This window comes from Hordeum vulgare, chromosome 5H (assembly GCF_904849725.1).
Source record: "Hordeum vulgare subsp. vulgare chromosome 5H, MorexV3_pseudomolecules_assembly, whole genome shotgun sequence".
Lineage (NCBI taxonomy): Eukaryota > Viridiplantae > Streptophyta > Magnoliopsida > Poales > Poaceae > Hordeum > Hordeum vulgare.
In genome coordinates, this window is record NC_058522.1 from 12,460,353 (window position 1) to 12,469,438 (window position 9,086).

Below are 9,086 nucleotides of genomic sequence, written 5' to 3' on the forward strand. Positions count from 1 at the left end.
GGGGGGTTCTATGCCAGCCAAGCTAGTAGAGAGCACGACCACATCGCACACTACCCCTCCTCCAATTGTCAAGGAGACCGAGGAGGTGTTGTCTCGATAGACCCCTCATGGGCCGAACACGGGGGGGGGGGGGGGTGACGTCATGACCGAGGTTAATACATTGGTTGCCGAATAAGAGGAGGGAGAATCCCTTCTTTGGCAAACAAAGCGGGGGAGCCCTGTCAATCCGAGCTCTCTTAGAAGACAGTCCCGAAGTCCCCGAGGCCCACATAGTTGTCCATTCTGGCATCCACCAAGGGGGGGGGGGCGAGGATCCTCCACAAGTGACACCCATAGCAGAGCGGGCCGAAAACGGGTGGCCGACCATGATGGAGGAGGCTTTGAATGGCCCCTCCATCGCCGAAGAACACCATGCTCTCCTGGGTGTGGTTTTACAAAGCATTCGCTCTATTGACAGCATACTGAAGGAGGCTTTCGATGACCTCTTCACGGGTTTCAAGGTAAATCATGTAATACCCTTTTACAAAGAGAATTTATTTTATAAGGTTATGCGATCCTCCTATAGAGTAGCCCTTGAGCCGTGACTGAGTTTGAAAAACTCAACTCAGGGTCAAATAGCTCAAAAACACTTATAATAGTAAAGGCGAATTGTAGCCCCGAGTCTCTCACATGATTGAAGAAAACCTAGTAGGGGATCCAAAAACCTATAACTCGGGAGTCTGACATGCATGAGTTGTTGTGTAGGCCTCGTCTTCGGTAGTAGCCACCAATATCATGAAGCTCAGAGAAGTGAATCAGAATCTCGAGAGCTCCAATGAAGAGCTCGACCTTCTCAACAAGCGGTCTACCAACACGCAAGGTAAGTCCGGACTGCACTATTTAATACCGTTGTTTTCCTTAGCAAGTGAGGTATTTGGGTTTTATCCCTAAGTGCGGGGTGCTTATTATAACTGCAGTTGTCATCATGGAGGTCGAGAACCTCAAGGCCGAACTGAAGAAGGCGAGGTGATGACCCACAAGTATAGGAGATCAATAGTAGTCCTTTCGATAATTAGAGTGTCGAACCCAACGAGGAGCAGAAGGAAATGATAAGCAGTTTTCAGCAAGGTATTCTCTACATGTGCTATAGGTAAGAGTGATATATAGTTTTGTAGCAAGATAATTCCTAGCAAGTGACAAGTAACAATAGTAGCAAGTGTGCAACAAGGCAGCCTAATCCTTTTTATAGCAAAGGAGAGGCCGTAAAGTACTCTTATATAAAGTAAGCGCTCCCGAGGACACATGTGAATTTCTGCCTAGTCATGTTCATCATGTTGAGTTGATTCACGTTTGCTACTTTGATAATTTGATAAGTGGGTGGACCGGTGCTAAGGTGCTGTTCTTACTTGAACAACCAACCAACTTATGATTACCCTCTCTCGCAACCAGCCACAACTATGAAAGAAGAATTAAGATAAATCTAACCATAGCATTAAACGTGTGGATCCAAATCAGCCCCTTATGAAACAACACATAAAGTGTGGTTTAAGCTTCTGTCACTCTCGCAACCCATAATCTACTTGTTACTCCACAATGACTTCCCTTAGGCCCATAGCATGGTGAAGTGTCATGTAGTCGACGTTCACATGACACCACTAAGAGAAGCACAAACATACATATCATCAAAATATCGAACGAATACCTACTTCACATGATTACTTATAACAAGAATTCTCCCATGTCCTCAGGAATAATAGTAACTACTCACACCTCATCAACATGTTCAAGATTAGAGGTATAATAATAATGATTAAGGATCTGAAAATAATATCTTCCACCAAGTGATCCAACAAGCATCAACTACAAGATGTAATCAACACAACTAGTAACCCATAGGTAGCAATCTGAGGTTTTGAGATAAAGATTGAATACAAGAGATAAAATAGGGTTGGAGATGAGATGGTGTTGGTGAAGATGTTGATGAAGATTTGTCCTCCCACAAAGGAGGAACCATTGGTGATGGCGATGGCTTCGATCTCCCCTCTCGGAGAGGAATTCCCCTGACAGAACCTAACTGCCGGAGTGCAAAAGGGCCTTTGCCCAGGTTTCCGCCTTGAGACAGCGACGCTTTGTCCTGAAAGTTTTCTTCTGATTTTTTCTAGGGTAAAACACACCATATATATAGGAAAGGGGGGGGGTCAGGAAACCTGTTGGGCACCCACAAGCCATCACAACACATTGTATTGGCTTGTGGCCAGCGGGTGGCCCCGCTCTGGTATATTTTTGGCCCGATAATTCTCAAATATTCCGTAAAAATTATCCATGAAGTTTCAGGTCATTTGGGGTTTCGTGATTTTCTAGCCTTTTTCAGGGTTTCCCGGTCAAGAATTCCAGTTTCCAGATATTTCCCTCTTTATGATGTACCTTGCATATTCAAAGAGAAATGACATAGGAATTGTATTAATAGGTAATAATGTACAAGAATAACACATATATCAATAAGAAATCATGATGCAAAATGGATGTATCAACTCCCCAAGCTTAGACTTCGCTTGTCCTCAAGCGAAAGCCGAGCTCGAAAATAATGGCCACATGATTTGAGAGGGAGAACTCGATGAAAACAAAATACGGACATGAGAGCATCATGAATATTACAATAGTAGAAATTATTTTATCATAAATCTCCTCATAAACAAGTAAAAATCCATTCACAATCATTGAAGTATGAAGCATAAACCTTACTGATAATCAACAAACTAAGTTCTGAGTCATTGGGACAATCATAAGTCATCTTATTTGAGATGAGATTCTATGTAAGAGATTTCTTATTAGCAAGTTCACATACTCAAGACATATTCTATGATTGCTCACGCTCAAGACATATTTTTGAAGCTCATGTTTCCATAGGACACATAGGAAGATAGGGGCTTAAATGATTTTCCACCCAACTCATTTACCTCAAGGATAATGTCAACAATAATAAATCATGATCATCTATATCCACCTAGATATATAAGTATGAATCTTTCTTCAACACATGATGCTTGCCACTATAGAGTTAATCTATAGGAAGATGACTAAACTTTATTGACTCTACAAAAAGTAAAAGATAGACCCTTCGTAGAGGGAAGCACAGGTTGTTATGCGCTTTTTAAGCTTTGGATATGCAAACTCTTATTGCAATGGAACGTCACTTTATATTGCCCCTTATGATAGCAAACTTTATTATGCATTATGTCACTTTTGTTTCTTTGCCATCAGAAGATCGTACAAAGCTTATTGTCCAATGCAATAAAATATCATACATATCTAGAAACAATTTTTATTGCTTGATGTACCGATGACAACTTACTTGATGGATCTTATTCAATCCATAGGTAGGTGTGGTGGACTCTCATGGGAAGAAACTAGGTTTTAGGGGTCATGGTTGCACAAGTAGTATCTCTACTTAGTGTAGAAGATTTTTTGGCTAGCAAAATATCTAAAGCAAGCACCACACGTTAAAGGATCCAAGATCATATAAATTCTATGTGAATATAAACTACCATGATCATTATGTTGCCTTCCATGTACGACATCAACACTTGATCATTATATAATATTTGGTGACGGCTCACAATCATAAAAGATGTCCAAGATAGTGTATTTGTATGTGAATCTCCTCTCATCTATCATAATCTTGCTTAGATTGTATTAATGACTAATACTATGTTTGTTTATTCTCAACAACTTTTATCACTTATACCCTTTTCTATGTGAAGTCATTACTCCTCATGAGATAAGCATATGATCTTTTCTATTTCTTTTATTGCCATGCTATGATAATGGGTGCATTCAAGTAAAGCACACAAACTATATTAATCTTTATTATATAACTCTCACACTCGATTACAAGGGTAGGTGGATCTCAAAGCAAAAATTCTAAGCAAAGCAGATCTGAAATTTTATTTCTCTAAATCATGAAATAGCTAAAGATCAAACTAAGATACATAGCAATGGTAAAAGTGACGGTGATACGATACCGAGGCACCTCCCCCGAAATCGGAACAAGCCAAGGGTGGTGCCCATTCCCAAGTACTCAGGCGTCCTTCTTTGGTGATGGTGGTGATGATGCGACATGCTTGTACTTTGCCTTCCATGACATAGGTTCCCCATTGAAAAAGGAAGAGATCATCTCTGGAATACTGAAATCTACACCTACACTCATCCTCTTGAAACAAGATTCATACTCATGGTTTTGGTTTTGCAGATCATACATTTGAGCCTGCAGGTCTTGGAGCGTGTCATGGAGCTTGAAGATCATCTCCACAATTTCATTGTTTTCCTTATTGTTCTTACGGATAGAATTCATAATCATGGAGTGGTTGGCACTGCGTCATGCTCCACAATCCCTTGGCACTTGAAGATCTCTTGCTCGACCACAACGAGCCTGGCCTTCACACTTCCCTCCTTGTCACCACCACCAATCAATCACACTCCACGACTAGCTGAATCCTCAGGTGCCGTCCATACCAACAACAATCCAGGGGGAGTTTTGTTTGCAATTATTTTTTCGATTTGAGCATGGAACTGGGCATTCCGATTACTGGCCCCTTTCTCGTGAGTGATAGTGAATAAACATGTATCGAGGATAACACGCCTAGCATGGAAGATACTGACCGCCCCTTGTCACCACATGAGCGGTTCGGGCATACAAAACAGATTATTACTTGAAGGTTTAGAGAGTGGCACATGCAAATTTACTTGGAACGACAGGTAGATACCGCATATAGGTAGCTATGGTGGACGCATATGGAATAACTTTGGGTTTATGGAAGTGGATGCACAAGCAGTATTCCCGCTTAGTACAAGTGAAGGCTAGCAAAAGACTGGGAAGCGACCAACTAGAGAGTGACAACAGTCATTAATATGCATTGAAATTAACCAACATTGGGTGCAAGCATGAGTAGGATATAAATCACCATAAACATGAATATCAAAGAGGTATGTTGATTTTGTTTCAACTACATGCGTGAACATGTGCCAAGTCAAGCCACTTGAATCATTCAAAGGAGGATACCATCCTATCATACTACATCATAATCATCTTGAAATTCATGTTGGCTTCCAAGACAAACCATTATAAGCTCCTAGCTAATTAAGCATGGTATCACAAACTATGATCTCTAAGTCGTCATTCAAACATGTTTCTCTCATAACAATGCTGAATTAGGAATGATGAGCTAGGCATATTTACAAAAACAAAATAGGTCGAGTTCATACCATCTTTTCAAAGCTCAGTCACTTCATCATATATCGTCATTATTGCCTTTCACTTGCACGACCGAATGACGTGAATAATAATGAGAGTGTTCATGCATTGGACTAAGCTGGAATCTGCAAGCAAACTCAGAGGAGAAGACAAAGTAATATGGCTCTTTAAAGGATAAACAATCATGCATGTGAGAGCCACTAAACATTTTAATCATGGTCTTCTACCTTGACCCAAAGAAAAAGAAAACTATTTACACGGGAAAGCTCCCAACAAGCAAAAGAAGAACGAGAAACCTTTTTGGGTTTTCCTTTTTAATTACCACTAAGAAAGCTGGAAAGTAAACTCACAACTATTTTTTTTGTTTTTCTAAATTTAGACAAACACACGAGAAGAAAGCGAGAAAAAGAAATAAACTAGCATGGATGATACAATGGCAAAGTATGAACACCGACTATCAAACCGAATGTGTGAGCATGAATATAAAGTCGGTGAGAAACACGTACCCCCCAAGCTTAGGATTTTGGCCTAAGTTGGTCTACTCCCAAGGAGGGAAGTAAGCGTCTCCGGGGTACTCCGGAGTGTACTGAGGGTGCCACTGCTGGGTGAGCTTCTTTGGCTCCCACTAATAAACTGGCATCTGGTACTCGACTGGTATCTCGGGCATGGGTGCCTGTGGTGGCGTTATGCCCCAATATTCATAGATGTCCGAGAGCATAATAATGTACCTGCCTCGATGAAGATTGAACAAAGAAGGAGCAGGCAAAGTAATAGTCTCACGATTACCCTGGCTAAATACCAAGTTATAAATCATCCTCTTATTATTATCATTATCAAGAAAGTCATGGCGAACCATGCTATTATAATCTAAATATCTCTCAGGAAGAAGCATCTCTTCTTCCTCGTACAGTCTAATAGGTATCTGAAAATGTTTAGCAAGGCGGGTAGCATAGATACCTCCATAATCAGCGCCTTTAGTACGGTTCGTGTTCAACCGTTGAGCCACTATAGCGCCCAAGCTATAAGTTTTATCTTTATAAAGAGCTTCGCGCAAAACCGCAAGATCTGGGGAGCTAAGAGCCCTAGCTTTCCCATGGCCAATCAAACATTTTCCCACAAATAATGGGAGATACCGAAGCACGGGAAAATGTACACTAGCAACTCTAGCGCAAGACACTCCTCTCTCCTCTCCTACATCAATAGTATCAATGAAAGCCTCCAAGTCCCGTGGGCGAGGTTCATGAATATCCCCAACATAAGGTAAATTGCAAACATTGCAGAAATATTGAAGTGACATGCGCTGGGGGATATCATATAACTTGAACTCAACCATAGGAGGACTCTTCCTTGGATAGAAATTAAAGCTTTGCACAAAAATATTAGTGAGGAGGAGGTATTGTGGACTCTTATCTTCGACAAAGGCGGTAAGGCTTGCGTTCTCCACCAAGTAATAAAAATCCTCATAAAGATCGGCAGCGTGTAAGAACACATCACTTGGCCACTCGCACGCTCGAACTTCTGCAACTCGGGGGACCGGATACTTGGGTTTCTTCTTCTCATTTTGATCTTCCTTGGGGTCATGGCTCGAAGAGCCTCTTAGGAACCTCCTCATCTTTTCCTTTTTCTTTCTCTGAAATTTTCTGAAATTTTTAGTGACTCAAAAGTAAAGTGAACAAGGCTCAACAAAACTCATAACAACTACTCCTACAAGTGCCTAGAGGCCATATCATGCATCAAAACTACTTGGGACCAACTAAAATTAACATGCAAAGTTCAAGAACAGGGTCACCAAGACAGCAAAAATACGCAATGAATAAAGCACTAGAGTAAAAACTAATTGGACCAATGGAGGAGTCACATACCAAGGAATAATTCCCTAAAACAGTTTGGTGAATGGGGCTTTGCACAAGGAGATTGAAAAACATAGCAAGAAGAGCAAGAACACAAATTTGAGCTGTGGAATGATTTTTTCTGGAGGTAGAAGAAGGAGATGGGAGCTGGAATAAGTGGAGGGGGCCATGTGGGGCCCACAAGCTTGCCAGGCATGGCCAGGGGGGTGGCCGTGCCTCCTGGGCTTGTGGCCTAGTGGTGCATCCCCGTGACTAGCTTCCTATCTCAGAAATTTTCAAATATTCCAGAAAAAATCATACTTGAATTTCAGGGCATTTGGAGAACTTTTATTTTCTGGTCACTTTTCTAAGGGACGGAAAAAGCAGAAAACAGGAAAAATAAAGCTAAATTTATCATTTTTCTTCTAAGCAACATAAAGTAAAAGTTGGGAGCAGAGGGTTGTGACTCCTAGATTCATCCATCTCATGGTCATCAAAAGAAATCCGTCAATGAGGTTGATCAAGTCTCCCTGACAAACTTATTTCGAATCACATAAAACCGGAGAATTTTAGAATAATCACTAGGTTACCTCAACGGGGATGTGCATATCCCCAACAAGTAAATCATACTTCATCTTGGCAGTAGATATAGGGCATTCAAAGCTTCCAATAAGAATTGATGAAGATTTCTCAATAGCATTGATGCAATGAACTCGATATTGTTTCTTCGGAAAGTGCACCGTATGCTCATTACCATTAACATGGAAAGTGACATTGCCTTTGTGCAATCAATAGCAGCACCTGCAGTGTTTAAAAAGGGTCTTCCAAGGATAACCGCCATGGCACCATCCTCGGGAATATCCAGAATAACAAAGTCCGTTAAGATACTAACGTTAGCAACCACAACAGGCACATCCTCGCAAATGCCGATAGGAAAAGCAGTTGGTTTGTCGGCCATTTGCAAAGACATTTCAGTAGGTGTCAACTTATCCAATTCAAGTCTATGATATAAATAGAGAGGCATAACACTAACACCGGCTCCAAGATCATATAAAGCAGTTCTAACATAATTTCCTTTAATGGAGCAAGGTATAGTGGGCACTCCGGGATCACCTAGTTTCTTAGGAGTCCCACCCTTGAAGGTGTAATTAGCAAGCATGGTGGAAATCTCAACCTCAGGTATCTTCCTTTTGTTAGTCACAATATCTTTCATGTACTTAGCATAAGGAGACATTTTGAGCATATCTGTCAAACGCATTTGCAAAAAGATAGGTCTAATCATTTCAACAAAGCGCTCAAAATCCTCGTCATCCTTTTTCTTGGATGGTTTGGGAGGAAAGGGCATGTGTTTCTGAACCCATGGTTCTCTTTCTTTACCATGCTTCCTAGCAATAAAGTCATCCTTATCATATCTCCTGTTCTTAGGTTGTGGGTTATCAAGATCAACAGCATGTTCAATCTCCACATCCTTATCATTACTAGGTTGAGCATCAACATGAACACCACTATCAATATTATCATTAGGCTCATGTTCATCACCAGATTGTGTTTCGGCATTAGAAACAGAGACATCATTTGGATTCTCGGGTGTAACAGCAATAGGTTTTCTAGCATGCAAGTTCCTATCATCTTTCTTTTTCTTCTTAATACCAGTATGACTAGGTGCATCAGTGTTAACTCCTTGAGAATCTTGCTCAATTCTCTTAGGATGGCCCTCGGGATACAAAGGTTCCCGAGTCATTCTACCACCTTTAGTGACAACTCTAAGAGAATTGTCATTCAACTCATTAAGCAAGTCATTTTGAGCCTTAAGTACTTGTTCTAGTTGAGTAGTGACCATAGAGGCATGTTTACTCAAAAGCTTAAGATCATTGACATTTCTATCCACACAAGCACTTATATGATTAATCATACGAGCATTTTGTTCCAATTGTCTGCTAACATAATCATTAAAACTTTGTTGTTTGGCAACAAAGTTATCAAATTCATCTAAGCATAAGCTAGCAGGTTTATCATATGGAATATCA